This window comes from Paralichthys olivaceus, chromosome 10 (genome assembly GCF_024713975.1).
Source record: "Paralichthys olivaceus isolate ysfri-2021 chromosome 10, ASM2471397v2, whole genome shotgun sequence".
NCBI lineage: Eukaryota > Metazoa > Chordata > Actinopteri > Pleuronectiformes > Paralichthyidae > Paralichthys > Paralichthys olivaceus.
The window spans coordinates 13,691,384-13,715,386 of NC_091102.1; the positions used below are offsets into that span (position 1 = coordinate 13,691,384).

The 24,003-nt window shown below is 38.6% G+C and overlaps 1 long non-coding RNA gene across 3 annotated transcripts in view; it reads left to right on the plus strand.

The window, feature by feature from the left end:
- Positions 1 to 23,434, plus strand: part of LOC109631214 (uncharacterized) — a 110,061-nt gene extending 86,627 nt beyond the window's left edge. For all 3 annotated transcript variants that reach the window (XR_011244424.1, XR_011244421.1, XR_011244423.1), the window contains one exon: positions 22,829 to 23,434. This is a non-coding gene — a long non-coding RNA (uncharacterized lncRNA). The remainder of the gene's footprint in view (positions 1 to 22,828) is intronic.
- Positions 23,435 to 24,003: the final 569 nt, after the last annotated feature.

Consider the following 24,003-nt stretch of genomic DNA (forward strand, 5'->3'; position numbering starts at 1 on the left):
TAATAATAATAGCTATGTCTTTTCAGATGAAAAAAATGAACTATCACTGATGATTTTGTAATTTTAACAGCTCCATATTCTTGCTATACTTATTTCATTCTAAGCATTCTGGTATATGTTCCACTACATAACCACTGACTGTATTCCCCTGTCAACTCTTTTGGAGTGTGCCCACGATATTTAGACCATTATTGACTCTGGTTTATCTTGTACCAGAAATGTTTGCATGACCTAACCAATCTTTCAGTGAGGAAACAAGGTCAGAAATCAAGGTGTCTTTTGCTATCAGTCTCCAGCCTGTTGTGCTGAGGTGCCAGCCCCAAAGCTGCAGTTTCAGTGACGCACAACCTCCATCAGTCTCCACTGGAATGGAAAAAAGGGCCACATGTTGTTACAGAAATGGACTAAGATGGAGCTGTCAGGCATCCTGGGGAGGAGGTTACTCTTCCTATTACCCAGGTAGGGGGCTCGGCCCATCTGGCAGTAGACCTGACTTCAAGCCGCCACAGCTTTTTCACGTCCTCTCTGTGCTCTCTATCACAGTGACTGTTCTCTCTGTCTTTGCCAGTTTCCATTGCCCGCCCCTTCTCTATTCCACCTCTGTCTTTTTCCATCTTTCCCATGGCAATTGATCTCCTTCTCTTGTCTCTTTTCCCTGCAGCTGCCACTGCTCCACTATGAGGGTATGTTTAATTAGAACGAGTGATGAATGGTCTCCTGTCCTGACTCAGAAAGGAAGCATATGGTCAAAAGTGAGAGAGGAAGATGGCAGAACATTCAGCAGAAAGGAAATAATTTGGATAAAGTGGAATGTTATTATGTTCCAGCCGCCACCCGCGTTAACTTTTTGAAATCACTAAATACAAGTGGATGAATAGTGTAGAGCATGCACACGGATAGACTGTGGTTATATTTCTAGCTGTTTCTTAAATATGTTGTCAAAAATATCCAGGTGCAAACTGGCCTATTGACTCTGCACCATTTTAGATACAAATTTGTATTTAAGCAGTTCATATATACAAAGCAGGTTTTCACAGTATGAATACTACCAAATACCCCTTGTAGTGGGCTATGGCTTCAGTCACTTTCTGGTTCAATTCAATGTATTTATTTAGCAAATAGATAGAAATAAGAAAACGTGGGAAATTTAACTTATGTCTGTGTGTGTACACTTGCATGCTAATAGTTTTAATTTTCACTAATGTTTTAATCTAAACACTTTGTCTTTTTTAATTATCAGCATCTCATTACTTTTCTCAGTTTTTTTTTTCTCAAGTCAACAAAACCTATGTTTAGTTGTTTTTAGACATTTTAATGAACAATTGTTACATTATATCTTGATAATGTTGATGAAATAGGTAAAGGAATTATATATTTAATACCTGAAAATATAAATAACACAAAGTTGCTAAGAAATGGAGCATTAAGTGAAAAAGTGTGCAGAGTACTAAATGAATGGTGACTGAACCTGCTGTTTAATCTTAAAAATGCGAATCCACCCACTTTTCTAAAAGTTTTAATTTCTGTGGGTTTCCCACATATAACTTCTGAAGGTCTTTCTCATCTTAGAGACAGATAGTTTGAAAGAGTGGAAAAGACCATTTCTGTTAATCCGGAGCAACCTTTTCTCAGCAGAGTGGAGGCTGCTGCAGCCGGCACTTTCTCTACAGTTGACGTCTTAATTCATCTAACTTGGATCCCCATTAATGACTGTAATGTGCCCTTAAGGATTCTTATGTGACCTCAACTAATCTCAAGTGACATGTTGAACCACAGAGATTAAAAAACTGGAGACTGAAGCCATTTGGACCAAACACGTCCGAGACTTTGTTCTTTTAGATATTCCACAGTATGAAGACTGAATAAATGGAAGTCTTCACACACGAAAGCTATTGGCTGATAATCATCTAAGTAAAGCCTTACATTTACTGTAATGGGGGATTTCTTTACCCCAGTTTTACAGGATTACCGAGACGTACCCTATATGTCTGTTAGAGATAAAAAGGATTTGAAAAAGGAATATATAGTTTTCTCCTGCCGGAACACCTTTACAACCACTTTGATGAGATTTCAAATGAACAAAATATATTGGTTTGATTATTGAAAAAAGCGTTTTCAATGGACAAATACAGTCACATCAATGTGTATGTATGTGTATGTATGTATAATAGTCGCTAAGTAGTAACACTGAGAGCTTTACCTGATGCTAACAATACTACTAACAACCTATGAGCAATTGAAACAGACAAACCATGACCATGTTCTCTCTACCTGTGTTTGCATTCATTCTTTGTTGGTGCTCTATTTCCATAACAAAGTCCCTGTTTAGATAAATATATTCAATCTAATTGCACAGTATACAACAAAAACCACAGGTACAATCACGCATAACAGACAGATATTGAGAGTACAAACTATACTAATAGAAGTGCAAATTTATAAATAAAAACCTATAAGACAAAGACATAATACAACACAATACAAGCTGAACTTAGGTGTGATCTAGACTCTCAATTGTTCTTTATATTGGGGCCGACAGGTGACCTGTGGACCCTGTGCTTCATGCAATGGGCTTTTACACACACACACACACACACACACACACACACACACACACACACACACACACACACACACACACACACACACTCACACTCATTCATACAGTGCATCTTGTTGCATCCCTTTCTCAGTCACACACTAGTGGCACAGCCATCAGGAGCAAGGGCAAGGAAATGTGCAGTACTTCTGTTTAATGGACGACATGTACAAACGTACAGGACATAGACAGAATTAAAATGCTGTTTCTCATTGATCCCCCGTGTAATTATATAAGTAGACAGAACATACAGGTACACAACATATTAGTAATGAATATTAACGTCCGTATGCATTTTATTTCAGCGTGACTTGCAGTGCCATTCCATCCTGTAGTTGTTATGTATGTTGTCTCATAGCTGCATTTCCTTGGGGAGGACCACCTGATAACCCCTCATTTAACTCTGAAACCCCTCAGCGGCAAACCTCAAGGGAGGACGAAATTCAGAGAGAAGAGCAGTATCATGCTATGACTGGAGTAATCTCGCACAATTTAACCAACTTACCTGCAAGGCTGTGATATCATGAATTTGAAATTCTGCAGTGCCTTCAGTCCTGACACTGGTTTACATGAACAGAAAATTGCAATTTTAGGCCGTGAGCTGTCCCGAAGGAGACGTGCACATTGTCAGTTTTATGGGTTACACTGAATATAAAAAAAAAAACCTGTATACGCCAAACTATTAAAAGAAACATGACTCTGTCTTAAACCTTCCTTATTCAGACCAGTAACACACATTTAAAAACTCAATCAAAACAGACAGAAAAGCATTGAAACACCAGAAAAAGTTCTCATTCTATATTCAACACATCGTGTAGGAAGCATTACTCAATCATGATCTTTGCCAACCCAAGAGAACCTTTGAACAAGCCTCTCTGCCTGATCTCTCTACTGGGGTTATTGAGTTAGGGAACATCCTGCTGCTTTACTTTAAGGTAATTTCACCAATAACCATCGCTGACTGTAATAATTTTCCCAAGATGTTCAGAAGGATTATACAGTCTATAATTCTGATTTAATGAGCCGTCATTATAAACACACTCCGTCGCAAGGTCTTTGAATTTTCTCTGTAGCATGTAATTCAAATCTGTCCATTTGAAAACCTGATGATTTATGAAAGCTTTTTGTTAAAATATTGAACAGATGCTTCTTATCTCCGAGCCAACTAGTGCTTTGAATTATTTTCATATGAAAAAAAAAGGGCAAATTATGCATTACTACGTTCACCACCTAGCTACAGTCGTAACATACACTTATTGCTCATACTGCAGATCCACTGGAGCAGTTTTTCTTAGATAACATAGAACAGCTGGTCGTGTAAAAGAGGAGAGAGCAACATGTATAAAAAAATAATTTCAAAAAAGCTGCAGAACAAGTTTTTGAGTTGCATCAATATCTGAGGTTTGAATTTGCGAGCAGCATCTGAGGCTGTCAACTCAACTTTGAGTGTGATATATACACTGTGCTGCTGCGTGTTCTGCGAGTGTGACAAAGGGCTAAATGTATGCATGCTTCACTGTCATTGAATAGACACACTCCATTAGAGCCAGTCCTGTATCAACACCCGTTAGACTAGCCAAGGTATCAGTGATGATCAGTGCTCATTACACCATCTTGCTGAAGTGCATGGGAGGAACATGACATGCACAAGGCTTTAGCATTTAGCCCATCTGTTCCTTTACCCTAAGTAAGCTCAGATGTTACACGCACAACCTCCCAAACAAGGAAAAGGCTTCAGCTGCATTTTGACCAAATGAATAATGATGACATTTGCACGATTCAGCTGATAACAAAGTGTGGCGCGTCATATCCTTACCAGCTAATGCAGAATGTGGGCTCAACACATTTCATGGAAGCAATAAGGCATCTCATCCCTCATCCAACTTCTCACTCAGCTGACAGTACGTGGTAACACTAATTCCGCTCCAGCCAACATGTACACAGATGTGCACAAGCATCCCTGCAGGGGAGACTGAAATTAATTGTCAAGTCTGGGAGCATGGGAGAGGATAGGTCTTGAAGATTTACTCTCCCTCGAGCTGCCATATTTCTCTGCCTTGGTGCAATGGTGATGAAGGCATGATGAGAAAAGGCCTCTTTTTCATCTCTCTCCCATCAGCAGTGTTGCCTGCAGCTTTTTTAGCTGCCACAAAGCCGGCCTGTAGGTTCTTCTGCCAAAAGTGACTGCTGATTTATTCAGGAACTGAGCTCTCGCACCACTGAATTGCATTGATTTATGGTGTATCACAGAATGAAAGCTACGGTATTTATTGTGAAAAGCAGCGCAATAATCAGCCATGGATTAACCATTCATTCTTGGACCTGACAGTTTGCTCACTTTTCATCCTCATCATTTACACACATGCACGCACACACACAAACATGCATATACATACTTTTACAGTGGTAAGCAATGTCACCTCACAGCAAGAAGGTTCTTGGTTCAATTCTGTTCTGTTAGGTGTTTCTTTGTTTTCCCTGTGTGTGTTTGGGTTTTGTCCTGGTTCTCTGTCTTCCTCCACCAGTGCAAAGAGTGTAGGTGTGGATGTGAATGATTGTTTGTCTCTCTATGTTGGCCCTATGATGCACTGGCAACCAGGGTTTACCCTGCCTCTTGCCCAATGTCCACTGGGTTTTACTCAAATCCTTGGCTCTAATCCTCCTTAGAAAAGCAACATAGATAATGGATGGATGAGATACCCAACTCTTGGCGAGAGCCTGTAGTTAAGAACAACACAGCTATTATTATTATTTGATTGAAATGCAGCAATCCCTTTCTCTGTTTAGACTTTTCCAGTTTGATTCTAGTCTAGTCTATCAATCTAATATTGATGTGTCAAACCGAGCTGACAGTAACATCACAGAGAAGGAGCATGAGGAAGAAGTACCAGGACCTGAAAGAACAACTTGTACTGATGTGGAAAGTGAAGTAGCCCCAATGGTAAACGCAGCATCAGGGACTGTGACCCCCAAACTAGCAGAGTGTCTCCACCAGATTTCTGACCCAAAGAGTGCATCTCTTAGAACAGCTAAGACACTTTGCTAGAGGACCCAGGCTTGAGGAAGACATACACACCACCACATGTAGGAGTGAGAAGGAGATTCTTTATATAGGCTATATAATATATAATAACAGTGATTACATTTGTGCCGTTACATTTGTCCTCCTCGTTGACAGGGAGGTTATTTGGGATGCTTCCTGGAGTGTGACAGCTGTCTACTCCCGGGCGCCTTTCAGCACGCCGATCTCCCTGAGCTGCATATAGTTGCCTAGGATGTGAACTACACATCTGTCCATCAGAGAAACAGCGCAACAGAGCAGGTTAGTGATGGACGTACAGTATACAAAGATATATGTCGGGGGAGAAATCTTGGGCTCTGTTGGAGGTTGTGATGTTGTAACTTAAAACATCTTATTTAACCAATTTTCATGTTTTAAAGATTCAATTGAAGGAAAAGATGTTGATGATTCGTCAGAGTGATGCCACCCATCAGGTTGGATCTTAGTTGGAGATTGTGCTGCAAAGTAAATGTAGTCAGCAGGATGTCTGAATCTCAAATGTCTACATTTCCACCATCCTCTGAATACATAAAATTAGCTGTATTGATGAGCATGACAATGATGTCAGTGAAATGACAGTAAAGCAGCCATTAGGCCATTTCCCTCTGACACACTGAATCATTGAAGCATTCAGAAGATGTGAGTGAACATCCATGACTGGAGAACAGACTGTCAGAGCTGTAACATCTTGTCTTGCCTGTCACTATTAGATCATTTATATGCTGTGGAAAGACACGTCTGTCTTGTTATTCTTTTCTTAGGGGGTGGCTCTGACGATGTAGGGCATGTGTTACAAACAGAGCTGTTTCTTCCTCGACTGTATGGCCAGATGGGAGGAGTTAATCCTTCTCCAACATTAAGCAAATGCAAATGTTTTTTTCATTCATTATTTTATGATCACTGGAGCCCTTATGATGTCATGTCTCCCCCATCACCACTGACGACAGTTAGCTCAGGTCAGATAGTGGCCAAACTGAGCTGGTTGCTTGAGGTACTAAGCCAAATTTCAAGTTTTACTGATACTTGTAAGTCCCAACTTCATTGTTGTCCTCATTTGTCTAAGGAGACAATATAATAGCACTTACCGTACGTTTAAATTGTTGACATTGGGAACTGCCAAGAGTCTTAACAATGTTTTCGTTTACTGGCCGTCAACTATCCTTCCAAGTGAGAAAAGACTAAATACTTTGTGATCAGGTAATGTGAACCATTTAAGCCTAGCACTAAGGTAAAATAAATTTCCATTCTATTTTATTTAACTTAAAATATATCAATTTGCCAGTCAGCGTAACATGGTCTCTTAAAGAAGTAACCTTGCTCTGGGCAGGCTTAGCTCATATACATCTTATTTCTATTAGGCCCGCTGAAACCAGGGCAGTGTTTTAAAGGCGAGATTTGTGGGTCTTTCAGCAACTCATCACCCTTAGGAGCCCAATAATCCATGTTGTTTATCCAAAGAGTACTTTTGGCACAGCCTCCCAGGGTTTCAAAGCTAATGCGAGAGCTGGAGCATTAATCTGTAGGCTGATATATTTTGCTCTTATTTTTTTTCCCCCAGTGGTGTAAATTACCCAGTTATGCTAATAGGTGTACCTTTGGAAGCATACATTGTTGGCTCAACATAAAAGGGAAAGAGAGCCTCTGTATCTGAAGCTGCCACATAGATTATCGTTCAAAAGTGAAAGCCCACTTTTGTTTTCTCATACTCTGCATTGATACACATGCCAAACTATTAAGTAGGCACTGTATCCATAACAATTCATCAAGGAGCTTTCACAGAATAGAGACAAGGACAATGATTTGCACCTGCATTCATTAATTTAATTTGAAATTGTCAACGCATCAAAAGTACTGTCTAATTGTTTTCCTTTTAGTGAGGGTAGCAATGTGACGAGTGTTGGTATACTAACACTCATTAATGTGATGATTTTGTCCTTATACAGTGTCTCTATTTGTAGTAGGATGAATAGACACAACAACTAATACATCTTTAAATGCACATTAGGGAAAATGTCACTCATTAAATACAAATCACTCAAAGGGCTCTGTGTTCACGGACTGAATATTGCAGACTGCGTAAATTTGTGTTCTCTGCTCATTGTGCACGAGGGGAGTGCTTCCTTCACTTTTGGTATTTTGTCGGCCAGTTACACACCAGCAGCGGACAGAAAAAGTACAGTGGCTTTAGAAAGTATTCAGACCCCCTACATTTTTTAGCTTTATTGTGTTCCATGTTTTGCCCATTAATATACACTGAATTATCCATAATAACACTAACATTTTTTTTAATGTATTTTAACAATATAAAATGAAAGAATTAATTCATAGAAACTTGAGAGGATCTGAAGTATTGAAGTAAGGGGCTAGTTATGAGGTATATTGACTTTCAACATGCAGAGTCTCAAATTTTAACTCAGCACCTCGAAAACACTTCCAGGAGCATGATGATGTCTTTTTGAATTCAAGTTAATATCGCCTGCTCAGAAGATGATTCGTCAATAAACATCTTCCCAGGGCATTTCTCGGCCAGTAATATTATCTGACATCACTCGTTATTGTAAGATGCTTTTATGAACCAAATCTATTTACAGTCCACTGAGAATAAGACAAGAGGCAGCAGCAAAACAGTTGAGAAAACATGTAGAAAGCACAGCGACATTGAGGAAGAGTAAAGCTGATGTAACTATTGAGTGCTGTGGATGTGAAGGCAACATTTATGTTCCCTACTTGGCTATTTTCTGTCATTTGAAAGAGTTAGTGAGGTTCAAATAATTTATGTCGACAGTAAGCATGTACACTTTTGCCGAACAATAAACCCAGTATTGATGTTATCTGATTATAGCATCTTCAATCAAACTAAACCCTGAAAATGATCAGTATTTCAGTGAATCCAGCTTCTGAATTCACTGCTCTACAGTGAACATCACAAGTGGCTGCGGTAATGCGACATAAGATGGAACAAGTGCACTACATTAGATTAAAGAGAACAGACAGACTAACGGTGAGAAGCAACTCCTGTGTTTTTTGTTAACCAAAACCAACAAAAATCATTGACTAAACCTAATATTGTTTTTTCTAGTTTATGTATTTGAATCAAAAGATTTAAAACTAAAACATTAAATTATAATCAGTAAATAAATGTATCTTTATTTTGTCTCTCGGTGTGTGCCATAAAATAAACCCTTTTTTAAAATTACCATGGAGCACCACACCCTCTACCTTGTCACTCTAACCTCAGCGTGCTGCCAGTTCACCGGTGTGCCACTGTGTTTCATCTCAACAAAAAAAGAGGCCAAGGCCTAACTGAACTAGCGAGCATGACTTACCATGTCAGAACAGGTGAGGTGTGAAGCACAATGTATAACACAGTAACTCTATTAAGAATGCAGAGAAGAAGTGGTGAGGAAATCAATACTTTGCCTTTCTACATTATTGATACCAAGTCTTGTTTAATATCAAAACTAATATCAGTAAAGGATCCTGCTCATGTTAGATCATGTTCCAGGCACATAATCACTGTAGTGAGAGAATCAAGGCATGAAATATGTATTTACTATTCAGAAATGTTCTGTGTTTTAAAATGCTGGTCGATGAAAATGTATCATTAAGTAGCACATAAATCATGACACATGGATCTATACTAAATGGTTGTTTATTAATATGAAGTAGCCAAGATCCAAACTAAATTTTGCATCTCTTCTTCCTTCGAGAGAAACATAAGAAAAACCACTGACAATTAAATCTCAATTCTCTCCTCTTCTTTTCCATTACAATCCTTGCAGTCCTCATGATGTTCACCTATGAATATTCATGTAGGCAAAAGTGCTCTTGAAGTTGGCAAGTAAATACAAACATCACAGAAAAATGCACACAAACACATTTTGGTATTTTTCTCTGCTTTTAAATGCGAGTATGTGAAATCCTCCATAGTTCTTCATTAGTCTGTTTTATCAGCCCGTTCCTCTGTGCTTGCTCTGAGTTACTTAGTGGACATTACTTTTGAGTGCAATCACTGAAATATTTAGAGGTTTGTTGAGGCCCTGGAGTGCTTACGCTCTGCCAAGAAAATAAGCCAGGGGACACAGTGGAATTATACGTGCGAAGGTCAGCTTGTTAACCAAAGTAATTGGATTTCGCAACCCTCTGCGGTTGACGTGAGCCTTAAGCCTGCACTTGCAGCACAATCTTTCCCCAACTCCAATTTTGGTATTGATTTGCCTTTCATTTGAATTCAGAGGGAAGACAATGGCAGACATCAGTCTCACACATTCTTTGTCATGACGCACTCATCAGAATCTCTGGTACTTTAGTTTGAAAAATCCACTAACTTCTTCGCCAACCTGACCAACGTTCCGCTTGAATGTTTAAAGGCACCAGCTGTTAGATATCACTTGGCAAACTTGAGGTGTTTTTTTGAATGTACTTTGAAATGTGCGACAGTCAGACTTGCACATTTTTTTAAGTTGGCTGAGAGGTAGATTTAATCTGTTGCAGGCGCCAAGGAATGTGATGGAATGGCTGGAAAGAAAATATCAATAATTCACAATGCTGAAATGTGAAAAGTTAGAGTCGTGGCCTGCAACAGAAAGAGAGGAAGTAGATGTTGCTCTTGGCTGTTTTGAGCAACTTTAGAACTATTCATCAAACAGCTACAGTAAGCTACAGTGTGATAAGCACAATAAAGACTCACAGTGAAAAGAAGCGACGGTTTGAACTTTGGGTTAAACATCTTCTGCCTGATCCATAAAGTGAAGAAAACAAATTAATCTTCAGTTATTATACCTAGATCTTAATTATTATACCTGGAAACATATTGAGCCTGTTAAAGCAAACCTTGTTTTATTATAATCCGCTTGTTTTTCTTAGTTGCAATGTGGGCGGTGTTTGTACGGGGGCCTAAATGTCTCATACAAATACCTTAACAGAAAACACGAATGCAAAAGCCACACGATGGAATAACAGCCTCAACGGAAGTGAGTGACAAGGGATGTTGACAATGAAACGAGCAGGGTTATTGGTCAAGTCATGGATGTATAAGTCTACTGAAGGTATTACGGTGCATGGGCATTTTTTTCCGCTTTTTGTACCGTAACACCTCAGATAATCACATTTTAAGTGGCGATTGGCAGGTTTTCACAAATGATGGCTTATTTGGCCACAGAAAGAAAGAAAGAAACTAAATGTAACTCTGCTCATTTCATTGTCTCAGATGCCTCAGCCGCCGTAGTCATGGATCACGCTGAGCTGATTGGTACTACAGTGATATTAGATAGATAGATAGATAGATAGATAGATAGATAGATAGATAGATAAATGACTTTATTAATCCCCCATCCGGGAAATTAAGTTGTCATAGCAGCAGGTACACTAATGACATAATAAAAAGACATGTTAGAAAGTAAAAACACAAGAAGACATATTATAAGAAAAAATAATAAAAACCTAGAAGACATAATAAAAAAATAAAAATAAAAACCAAAAAGACATAATAAAAAATAAATATCTGAGAATACATAATAAAAACCGAGAAGATGGCAGCACAACTAGAGTACACAATCCTCCAAATGTGCCCATTTCATTCTACATTTCATTCATTTGGCAGACTCACTTGTCCAAACAGATGCATGTTTACCCATACAAACACATTGGGATTAATTTGGAGTTCCATGTCTTTGTTCATCCAAGTAAGGAGCCATTTGGGAAAAAGAGTCTCCAGGGGTTGGATTAACCCACCAGAGCAAACAAGAGCAAAAATTATATGTGGGCTCTGTTTGAGCCCCGATACACATACTATAACCCCAGCAAATTTTGCCAAGAGCTCCAAAGAAAATACAATATAATATTATACTGAATAACTGGACCTGCTGTCACCATACGTGTACACACAACAAATGGTGCATGAAAAGGAAACTGTTGACAATGCTGTTAGGATGATAAAGAGTCTAAGGTTTGTACACTACACCGTAACTTGACCAGGATGTAATCATATGATCACCTTTTATTCCATGTTCACTTGAGTTTAATGCTATAACATCAATAGAATGTATTATTATATTTAATGTAAGGCTGAACTCTAACTCAAACACCAGCCTCTTAACCCCTAAACCTGAAGGCTCTCATTCTTTACAAATCCCAGCTAAACCCTGGGCTTTTACACATCTGTCTGCTCCAGACATAAGTTTCTGTCTGAGGCAAGCAAAGAAACCAAGAGTGAGGGAAATACAATGGATAACAATATCACAAGGAGATGGAATTCCAAGTGCAACCTTGGATCATCTGCTGGTTTTTGTAGTTAAGTAAGAGTTAAGTAAACTGCTATTAAGGAGTGACAGTATAACTAAGCTTAAATTCTCTTTGGTCTTTTAAAAGATGGTCAGATTAGTGAAGCCAGTGCTCACTAATCTGAAAAACATTACCCTCATAATCCAATTTGGGAATAGCTGTGTGCCACTCAGGGCAAACAATACCAAATCTTAGTGTCATTAAAGCCACTACCTCAAATCTCACACAATACAGTTTGAAAACTGTCTAAAGTCTTTATTAATAAAAAAAAATAATTGTTTAGATTACAAATCAAAGCTGGCATTTTTCATCTCTACACAAATTCCACATGTTCTCCAAAGTGAAATACCAAAATGCTGTATGTTGACCATATCTGCCACATGCATACAGGCAATTTCTGATGTGATGCTCCTTCTCCGCAGGATTTGTCCGTGCCTCACAAAATCATTGCAAGAGTCCTTGAGTTTTTTGAAAGGCACCAAATAAATTCAAGCTATTATTATTCTTGATGAAAAATGTCTCTGCTTCATGATGTGACAAGGCTATTGTTAAGATATGGTTAAGTTGAAGGCAAGATCATGGATGGATGGAGGATAATTTAGTCCAAAGTCCATGATTAGCAGTTAAAAAATAAAGTTTGGTTAAAATAAATACTTCATTAAATTAAGGGAATGATTTGACAGGCAAAAGGCAGAAAATGGCTGAAACCGACAAACAAACATACGGGTTAAACTGTTTTATGCAGAATGTTAAACAATCAAATTATGTATATTAACAATTGATCTCATATCATTTTATACGACATATTGACAGGTCATATTTCTGCCGTAACAGAGGAATATAAAACACATTTAAAGAGAAAAGGTCAAACACTTATCATGTAGCGCACTTATAGTAAATACAGCTAACTAAAGGTTTAAATTATTCAGGGCTCCACCATTACATCATCACAGTCTTGGTTCAGTGTTTGATTTGTCCTTAAAGTGAAACATTGCTTTAGTGACATATTGTCTTCATCATACAACCCTTGTGGCATTTCACATTGTTTTTCTTGGCACATAAAATATTAAAAACGGAAACTTTCTAAGTAAGTAAACAATAATTAATTTGAATAATTAATGAGAGAGAAAGTGTCAGATTGTATGAAAATGCAACACATCCACAACACACAAGCCATATATTTTGTTTGCTTTAGTGTCACTTTGATCCGACTCCCCAAAGCGCCTCGCTGTTTAAACGCCATCTGTCTGCCGCCACTTAATTACCGTCTGCATTCCTGCAGAGATCGTCTGCTTTAAATGCAGAGCCACGACATGCCTAGCACACTAATGCTGGGTTTTACGAAAGATGGAGGAGGAGAGTAATAGTAGCCTGTGTGACATATCATCTGTCACATATTGTTGGTGTCACACTGAGCTGTTTACAAGAGCGGATGCTGAGTTAGACGCTGAGAAAATCTCACTGCAGACAAAGTGCTGGAGCCTGTAATCCCCTCCAATAATCACAATCTCCGAGTGATGAAGACAACAGGTGAGGCTGTGCTGCCCTTGACGATTGCTCAGAGAGACGGCAGAAATGTCTTTCAGTTAGTAGAGTCTTACGTTGAGTAGTAGTTCTCAGAGGGATAAATGTGTCTGTGCCCGCTGATGATTGTGCAGGGAGCATTAAAGTAGTGAACTAAGAACAATTTTTTACCCCAAAACTTACTATTTAACTTCTTCATGCCTGGGCTATGCCTAAAATTACACGCAACTAAAAATTCCACATAAATAATCTTGTTATTATAATAATAATAATAATAATTGTAAAAATCTCTTTCTATCTCTCTGTCTGTGGCTGGTATATCTCAAGAATTGTTCATTAAAACAGATTCACGCACAGTGGGTGTATTTTTAAGGGCCCAAGGAAGTACAGTGTCAAATTTGGTGGAATTCGCTCACGTTGTATGTTCAATATTAATAAACTCTTAATTAACAGGCCAACAGTGCTCTGAAGCAGCGACGGCTCAGACTCCTCAAGATAAGGGCTGTTGCCGATCACAACAAAAGTGAATTCAATACAACAGATGTATTCTCGACAACGGCAACACAAACTGATTCTCCACTTCGCGTTTCTGCGAGTTGAGCTTCAGCGAACGTGATGGAAAACAAAGGTTTGCTGTTTTAGAATGGAACCCCAACCTGTTGAATTCCCACTGAATGTTTTTTGTAACCTTCACATTTACATACAGGTTGACCTTTTCCTGTTAATGTGGTGCATCCCTCACTATCATTACTATATAACCTGAAATGACCAATATTTCATCCTGTAACTCTCTCATTCGTTTGGTAAAAGCATCAGTTAAAGGTCTGATTGGCAAACAAAGTCTGTACAATTCAACTTTCTGCAGTTTCAGAGAGTTCTCATCAGATTTTTTTTCTGATGGTATCATACTCTAGCAAAAAGATGTAACGTGCCTCTCTGTAATACTCATAACATTTTAGAGTTAAATGTTTTTTATTCTTTCCTTAAACTAAGGCTGCTTTAATATTGACAATAGTGCAGCAGGAAAAAATGAGGCAACCTCTGAGTTCCAGAAGGCCCCTGACACCACAATTGGCAAAAAGTTAATCCTCGGCTTTCATACACGTAAAACCCTGCCTCATATCAGTACTTTGAAAACTCTAAAATACAATATTTGTACCAGTGTAGCAATACACCCAAACAATTGTGGCCCTTTTTTGAATACTGCAACATGTAGACAAATTTAAACATCAGTGAGATTAGTGGAATAATGAAATTCACACTTGTCATTTGTGAGAAAGTGGTCTGAGTTGAGGGGGATTCATTATTTTTGCTCTTAAAGGTAAATCTAGGCTAGGCAGGGAACTGACTTGCACCTCTCAGGTCAGGTAAAGTAGGCTATCGTAAATTATGGAGCAAACAGCTTTGAAAGAACACTCAAATGTGATTTAAATGTTGATATGGAATCCAAAGTAGTTTCTATCTGTGCTCTCTCAGAAAGGGACTTCACACAACACTTTAAATGCCATTCAAAATTCACTTCCTCTCCGAGCTCAGCCATAATTCACTCCTTGCTTATCAGCAGAGACATGGAACTACTGAACTGAATGCATCTGTTTCCAGCTGAATCCCATAAGACGGTGTAGAATCTAGAGTAATAAAACTCATGCATATGGTTTAAAAGACTTCCTTGCCCATCGGCGATTGTGTGGTGACTACATGAGTTTATTATTAAAGCTAAAACAGGAACAACAATGTGTGTTTTTATCAACTGACTTCCACTCATCTGTTTTGACCATTCCTTTATACAATTCATTGTGCAAAAACATAATACTGATCACAGGTGGACTTCAATGTAAAGAAGTGGTAAACTTCTACCGGCAAGATATTGGATCCAGACAAGTAGCCTCCTCTTCAATGCATGGAAGTCATTGGTGGTGTGGTATTTTGGCTTCTCAGTAAAATGTGGAGAGGATAATAAAAAAGAATGTGACAATATAAAAACTAATCCGCTAACACGTCCGACCATGGCAAAGGTCAAGCACATGCAAAAAAAACTTTGATACTACAGTAACTTGTAGATCATAGTGTTATTAAACTTTTTATGGTTATGGGTTGAGGTTATGAAAAGATTGTGGTCTAGTTTGATACAGAATAACTTCATAGTGACCTCAGACACAACATGTACAACGTCTAACCAAAAACACAATCTTTTTCAAAACCTTAACCAAAATGCTTCTATTGCCTTCCTCTTATCATTAGAGGAATATGCAAAAGTTTTGTGTGATATCATTTGCACATGGTGAATATACCTCATTTAAAACTTTTAACATACAAATAATACATGTTCCACAAAACCACACCAGGTAAAGAGGTTGAAGGGTAGAAGCAGAATAATGCAGTAGAACACATTGATATTTTTATTGATCTGTACTGAGAAATTATCATCCATCTTGCTTGGACTAAAGCATGATACTTTTTCATAGTAAGTAGTTTAAACATATGTTTTTCATTTACAATATTTCCATTTACTTGCTTGAAAAATGACTCCGTTTAATTTTATGGCGTGCACAGTTACATGCAGTAATTTTGTGCTTATATCAGTTGTGAATAAGGTGAAAACAGGCTACTGTGTAGATAGCAAAAATATAATTCCACTGTGTCAAAGACTCTGATTTTCAGACAAATGAGGGAGAGTTAACTTGTTGACTCTTGAAATGCATCCAAGCAAGAAGCCATTTGTGGAATGGAAATCTTTTTCCTCATCCGTTATATTGTATAATTTCCTTTTTCTCTATAGGGGTCCATCTGTGGCAGTAAAAAGCCAACCAGTCTCTATTCAAATGGACACATTGTGCTCATGTTTCCTGGTCACATCTGCCAAGCAAGACTTGTCAGCTGCCACTCGGACCTGTCCAATTACTTTCCAATTTGAGGGCAGACGGATAGATGGAAGGAAACACAGATGGATTGACATCCTGGATGGATCTGAAATTGAGATATGTTGTGAGTGTTATAGCAGCATGAGAATGATCTCTCCTGCAGCATTTACGGGAAGAAACTGTATTTCACCGATGAAATAGTAATTTAAGGTCTGAGTATTAGGAAGTGGGTTGAAACTAATTTCAAGTTTAATCTCCCCGAGTCAGTGAGAGCCATATCACTTTCCCTGCAGCATATAATAGATGAATATGTAGTGACCTGCACTCATGCAAGTCGACAAACACTCCGAGAGGGCTGACTATTGACTGTAAGATGGGTAAATGTTGCTCATTTGAGCCATAAATCTGAGAACGAAGCTGGGATACATGCAAGGGGGTAGTCCTTGGATGCACCCAAGCCTTATCCCCCAGATTTATGGCGGCTGAGGCACTCAGTCTCTGAGACACACATTTACTTTCACAGAGTCGCCATCATCAATCACAATGCAACACCAAGGACGTCCTGTTTTCTCTGACGTCTGCTATTTGACAAACTCAAACTGACTGACACAGCAGAGAGGTTTATTACCTTTCTTCCATTGGTGGCTGACGCATTTTGAAATATCCACCGTGTAGATTACTGCTTTGTGTATCTATACCTTTCAGATTATTCATATCAGACCATTATGTCAGGATACTTTTAATTAGCCCTCATACATTAGGGTAGAGAATACATCCAAGCTGTGCATTCATTATGTTGATCTTGGTTAGATTGCCAAACCCTTTGCTTTTTGTTTGATGATCCAAGCAGATAGACAATTTCCATAGCGGGGACGGCTCAGCTCATTTATTGTGATGCTATATACGAATGGCAGCATTTCTGTGATTATATAAGTGAATTAAACTAATGCATCTGTCCTCTCCCTGCTGGTGGACATTATTTATGAGCTCGGTCTACCTCCGTATATCTTACAGCTTTGCACATCCGTGTCTCGCTAGACTGTCTTAATCTCATCTCCCATTCCGCTAGTTATCACATTACATTAGTTTTCTCTGGATTTTATCTTGAGAGTAAGCATTGTAACGTGGACACAGTTATTTAATTTGACGGTGTTTTGGTCTATATTAAGCTACGCAGCTCCCGTGTTGCAGCACGTCCTCAGCTGACGCCATAATTTACAGTGACACACTGAGTTACTGAGGAATTCTATCAATGAGTGATAATCAGCTCTCATAGCTTCAATTTAGAGACACGAGCTCAAAGATCTATTTAATAAAACAACAAAAGAGTACACAGCTGGAATAATCTGGTTGAAGCATTGCAAATTGGTTTGTTTTCTATATAGGGCCACATTGTTTGCCTTTTGTTTTCTGTAAAAAGCTTCGGATAAATATTTAACTCTCTTGTGTTGGGCTCCTTCAGCTTTTAAAAGAACTATTGGGTTCGCTGCTTGGGATGGGCCAGAATGACTGATGGAAGAGTAAACAAAGGAAGCCAGATGAATCAAATTATTGCTATAGTCCGTGCAAATAGATATAAATATGCTATTCATCAAACATTACAGCAAGTCATTTATGAATGAATGCTGCAGAGGTATTTTGTTGTTGCTGCTGTTTGTATTAACTCTTGGGAAAAGGAATAAAACAAGAAAATATAATTCATTTTTAGTTTGGATTTATGAATGATTTAGTGTCTTGGCAGATGAAGCATCTTATGTGCAGCCTTTTCTAAGAACTTCTTGTGAGTTTGTGTATGTGCACTACTGTGTTTTTAAGCAGTCTGTGTGTGTGCGTGCGTGTGTGTGTTTGTAGTAAAAACTGCTTGGCTCTATTGTGGTTTCATTTGGCAGGACATAAAAGACTATGGGACATGCAAGGGTTCATCAATAACCACTGCCCCCATGAAAAGTGAATTCATTCAGGGCTCGAGAACAGACACAGTTTGCCCTGTTAGAGTCATTTTGATGTAAGGCATCCTTTAAAATCACTCACTCACTCCTGCTCTGTCGTTGCTGAAAAAAAAGTGCTGTTGTTTCTACGTGTAAGACATTGAGAGAAATGTAGAGAGAGAAAAATCCTGAAATATCCCTTATGAGTGCAACAGGCCTTGTTCCACAGCAGACAATGTTCTTAAAATGCACTGTGCATGTGATCCAGTGCATGTCCTGTTGTCTTAACAACAAACTAGCCTTCAGTCTATCCTGGATATTGGGGCACCCCAGAGCAATGTTAGACTGTGAAGCAGCTTACAAGGCAAATGTATTTGTGTTGCACAGTTCAACAGCAAGACAATTCAAAGTGCTTTACATAAGTTATAAAAGGCATCGTCAGGAATTGTAAAAGCAATACACTACAATTGAAAAATAAGAAATTTAAACAAAAAGATAAATAGAGAATAAAAAAGTAATGAAATATAATAAAAAGAAAACAGTAAACATAAAAGAGTGCTTTAGAAATGAGTATTTATTTGATTCAATAAAAGACCATGACAAACTCCACAGTCTCCAGCATTGATTCAAAATAAATAACAGTTGCCGCAGACCTGCCGTTCTCGGGTAACTGTCGAGCATTAAAGAACGGAATGCTGCTTCTCAATGTTCAGTTTTGTTTACTTTGGGAACAGAAAGAAAGGGATATGGAGTTGTATACATTTTCATACAGTTTGGGGACAGACCTAGAGTTTAGCCTTGAGCATAATGTGCACAGTTTTCAAATCACTTCTGAATTATGTCGTAGACAGCAGAGGGAGGACAGGGACAATAAATAGGATAAACTGAACTGTGCCACAATACTGTGTAACTGTCTAACTGGTGCTCCTTGCCAAGTGCCATTCGGTCAGTAGTTTACATGTATGTAAAAAGTTAAAGGCAGAATTATGAATTCATGTAGCATATTGTAACATGCAGGCCTGCATTTATGGATTTTTCTATAAGTGTAATGCCCTACGGCAACTCATTTAAATTGCACACAGAGCTACAACACTTTCCAGGTATGACAGCAATGAATAATACATCAATAAATATGAAGATTAGGAGGGAAGAATACTTTGCTGCCTCTCTGGTCAATGAAGGTCAACATAGGGGGACCTGGGCGAACCAGAGAAACTTTGATTTGAGGCATTTGATCCTATTCACCCAAAGTATGCCGCTCTAGATAGCTTGGATTTTCTAACATGTGGTGGATGGTGAGCTGGACAGTCTCTAATTTGCCCACAATATCCCAGCAGCATACTAATTGAGCTGCTAGAAAGAGCACTTTGCACTGCACACAGGAGAGCGAAAATTACTGCATGTGTTGACCTGAATACAGAATGTCTTCAATTTCTTCATCTTTCAGGAAAAACAAGAAATCATATGATAATCTGAGAGCTGTTTTCCCTTCTGTCTTCTCATGTCTATCAGGGATACACAGTGGACTGTAGCGATACAAAAAATGTTTGTTGCAGGATACCCTTCACAACTGAATCTGTTGATGCACTTGACTCCCGTCACCCACTTATTTTGGAGTGTGTGCTGTCATTGGGTGTCTGGGTTTCCTCTTGTGCATGCTGAATCGCACTGATTCAGTTTGGGTCTAACGCCTCAACTGACTCCCTTTTGCTGTCGGGGCACTTTCCTGGATGTCTGACCCACACTCACACCACCTCCACCGTTGAAGGTCTCTCCGAGATCTGGGCTGATCTCCAGAGCCCTGCTATTTATGCTGGCTCCACTTGTGACTGTGGATTTCGGATAAAGCGCCATCAAATCTACATCCGGCTGCCTCTTATACATGTTAAATAAATGAACAATCCGCTCCGCCTCAGTGTTAGGCTGTGGAGGACACTATACAGTGTACCATCACACACAGCATTAGATGCAGACTGGTTCTCCACATAAAAGAAGGATACGATACTGTATATGTGCAGTATATACTCTCTTGTCACCCTGCAGATTTTCTTCTGCAGTTTTTCTTATAGACTAGCAATCACTCACTGCTATATTGCTATGCTTGTCCATGGTGGATTTGGCTGATTGCTGGGATGAAAGCCCCACATTCCATATTCTTTCTCATATGAGAAAGTGACACTCCAATCCTCTGATCTTGGCAGTTTAAATTCAGACCATGATGCCTTCACTCAGACCACAAGGGAAATTAATAAATGATTAAAGTCTAGTGGAGTCGAGGGAAAGAATGGTAAGGAGGGATAATGGTGTATTGCTGAATGATGCTATCTCACTGCACTCGGGGTTATGACTCTATCTACTAGTGTGTGCATAGATGAGATGTTTTGTTGACAGGTGTCCTTTGTGATAAAAGAACACTTTGTGAGGAGCCTGATTACATTACCGAAGCCCCCTTAAGTCGCATTTAAACCTGAAAATTACAGTAGAGATAATAGTGTGTGCACAAAAGCTGCTTTGTTTGCACTAGTTGATCCATCAGTCTCAAACGCAGTGTTCATAAGGAAAATTAAGTTTGTTTTTCGTTATTGTAGTGGCAGAAAGTAACGTTCTGCAAAGTAAAGCAGTGACGGACTGCACACCTGAAGGTTGTTCAGGCCTGGGTCAACTTGACCAGCAATAATAAATCAAGCATGGAATAAATTGACAGACCTCTCTATTCCACTTATCTGGCAACCAATGTTTTTTGTAGTTTGGATAACTTTCTTCCCAGATGAATATAGTGGCCAAATGTATAACTAGTCTGGTAACTGTTACATCAAAAATAGAGTAAGCCTGCAAATTTAGAGGTTTGGTGACCTGCAGTGGGGTCAAATTCCCAGCCTGCATTATTGTCCCAGTTCGCCCCTGAAGTAAAGCATTTATAAACACATAGCAAGAATAAGCACCAATAGAAACATTTTAGGTAAATACTAAAACTGATTCTGTTATTGTGAATATTTTGCCTGATTATATATTCGAGAAAGAGAACAGCAAGAAAATAAGCCTTACATTATATTTAGTTTTTCTGTGTGTACTTGTATATTTAGTCATTGTCTGACTGCAGGCTGCGGGTAAGGTATAATAAAGAAATCTGTCAACATTCCTAGAATAAAAGAAATAGTTCTGATAAGATGTAACCGCTGTATATACATGAATGTCTTATAAAAGGGTTTTAGTATGTTCAACAATAGCTCAGCTGAATTACTAACCGTTTATAGGGAACTTGAACTGGCCTGTGGGCCTGTCGCTCAGTGGGCCACTGAAATATTCTTTCTCTCTGTCATGAGCAGATGCGTTGTCATCCCACCTTGATTACGCAGCAACTCACAACCCTACATACCGTGGCGCTTCTCATTCCCTGTGAATAGGCTGGAGTCATGCAGGATTGAATTGTGGTACCGTAGTCAGATTCTCAGTGGACCGATTTGAGTTTACTTTTGTTTTTGTGTTTGAGCAGCCCACAGATGGTCCGGTCTGGGTGTGAGAGTCCAGGGCCATTTTTAAGTCTGAGTCTACTGTCAGGACTCATGAGGTGCAGCCAGATATCACGTCTTTTAGCTTTGGACAAAACAAGCTTGTCATGCATATTACAAAAACATCATGGCACAAATGTCATTTTACATTTTAAGAAATGTAGCTAAAGACCTTTTATTCTCCACCAGCCCCATTGGTTACAGAATATGATTCTCTACTTATTGATTGTCTGTAACACTTTCCACAATCCCAGGGGCACACCCTGTAGTTAGGGTTATGTCTACATGTTTACTAACCTTTCCTGTCATTTCTGTCCTGGAATTCATTGGTGCGTTCCTGCCTTTACCTGCTGTCACCTTTTTATACAAGCCAAAAATCTACACTCCATTGCTCAACTGTCTAATGCGCCCCATGAGCAACCTTGTTGCTCCAGCCTTTGATTCTTGTTCTGCCCGCTTGCCTTTGTTAAACGACCATTTTCCTTTTTGGCTTTTGACTTTTGGCTCTCTATACTATTCCCCTTTGGACTTAGTCTGTCAACATAAAAAATGTTTTCAACATAGAAAATGTAGTATGTTTTAGTTATTAGGCTTAAAACTCTTTTCAACATTTTCACTGTGTTTCAAGGATTGATTGATAAAATGGTAGCTCAGAGAATTAGTGTCCCATCTCACCCCCCATTCAGTGGTTGGACGCTGATCAGATACTTTTATTGTGTGGAAAGGTCTTCAACATGCTTTCATGAGCAAACATTGATCGGTAATACAATTTATTAGTCTGGCCAATCCATTAGCCACTGTTGTATTGAGGGAAGCCTTGTGGATACTGTCCACATCCTCAGAATAGTGTCTGATGGCTGAAAGCCAAAGTTTACATTATAATCAGCTTTTCCATGAAGGCTACACACATGCGTGTGCATTGTATCCTATTTAATAATTCTTTATAATATGAATATGCAACTTATGTTACATTAGGTGTTATCACCATTAAGCGTTCTTGTTTACACAATCTTACATGATATTATACAGAATAAAATGAAAGTTTTGTTATGATTTCTTTTTAGAATAGTCAAAGTTTGGCTGAAGATAATGGCCCAGGCTCGGCGACAGAGGGAAAATACGATGTGACACCATGGACAAGCTGTGCCTCACTTCAAAACAGCAGTGAGTCCTGTGGGAGGACTGGGTTTTGATGCAAAGGCCGGCACACTTCAGAGCTCCGAAAGCCTTTTATCAGTCACTCTGACTGTTTTTGAAAACAAGGGGCCATTTTGTGTAGGCTCTCCAAGGCCTGAAACACATTGGAAGTAAACATGAAGTAGTGTGCGCAAGAGGAAAATGGCCACTATGGTGCAAACACGCCAGAGCCATTTACTGGATATGCCACATAGGAGAGCATTTAAATTTGACCTACTCTGAAACCTGAAAAATATTGCTGGACAGTACATTTCTCTTTATATATATATATACATATATATACATACTGTGAGTGTAGATTAGGGTTAAGGGTTACTAACCCTAACCCTTAACCCAAAAATCCAAAGGGAAATAAATATTGCACTTTGCTTTGAAACAAGTAAAATACCTTTGTTATCATAACACATAAAGCCATAAAGAAGGCTATTTGGTGTATGTATTGGATTGTGGGTTGTGACCAAGCCATGTTAATAAAAGAGAATAGAAAAACAAATGTTGAAAAGGAAGTGCCTTGGGTTTTCTTTGCATCCTATCCCATCTGCTGTAGGTCTTATATCAGATCAATTTATTTTTTAAATGAATGGGTACTGATTATATTCTTAACAGTGATATCATGATGAACAAGGTGAGCATCTTCAAATGTGATTCCACAATAACGTGACATACTTAATGAGTGAAAAATGAATTAAATTCACTTATGAAACCCTATAGAGAAGTTTATTTGGATCATATTATCTCTCTAGTTATTTTTGACTGTGAATATGATTCATTTTTGGCACAAACTGGTGTATTCTTTGTCTTGCTTCATTTCTGCTGCACAGTAACATTTGTATTCACAAAATCCTCCAAAAGTCAAGGTCATCCCTGATAGGGGGAATGTGGAGATTTTTCAATAGCTTATTTTTCAAGAGTACAGGAGAAAACCAATCAGATTTTTTCATCTTTCTTTTTTCGCGGATCTCTAATTAAATGTAGTCACTGGAGTGAACTAGTAGAAATACTTAATTCATGATTCTGACATTTTAGCTACAAGGTTATAAAT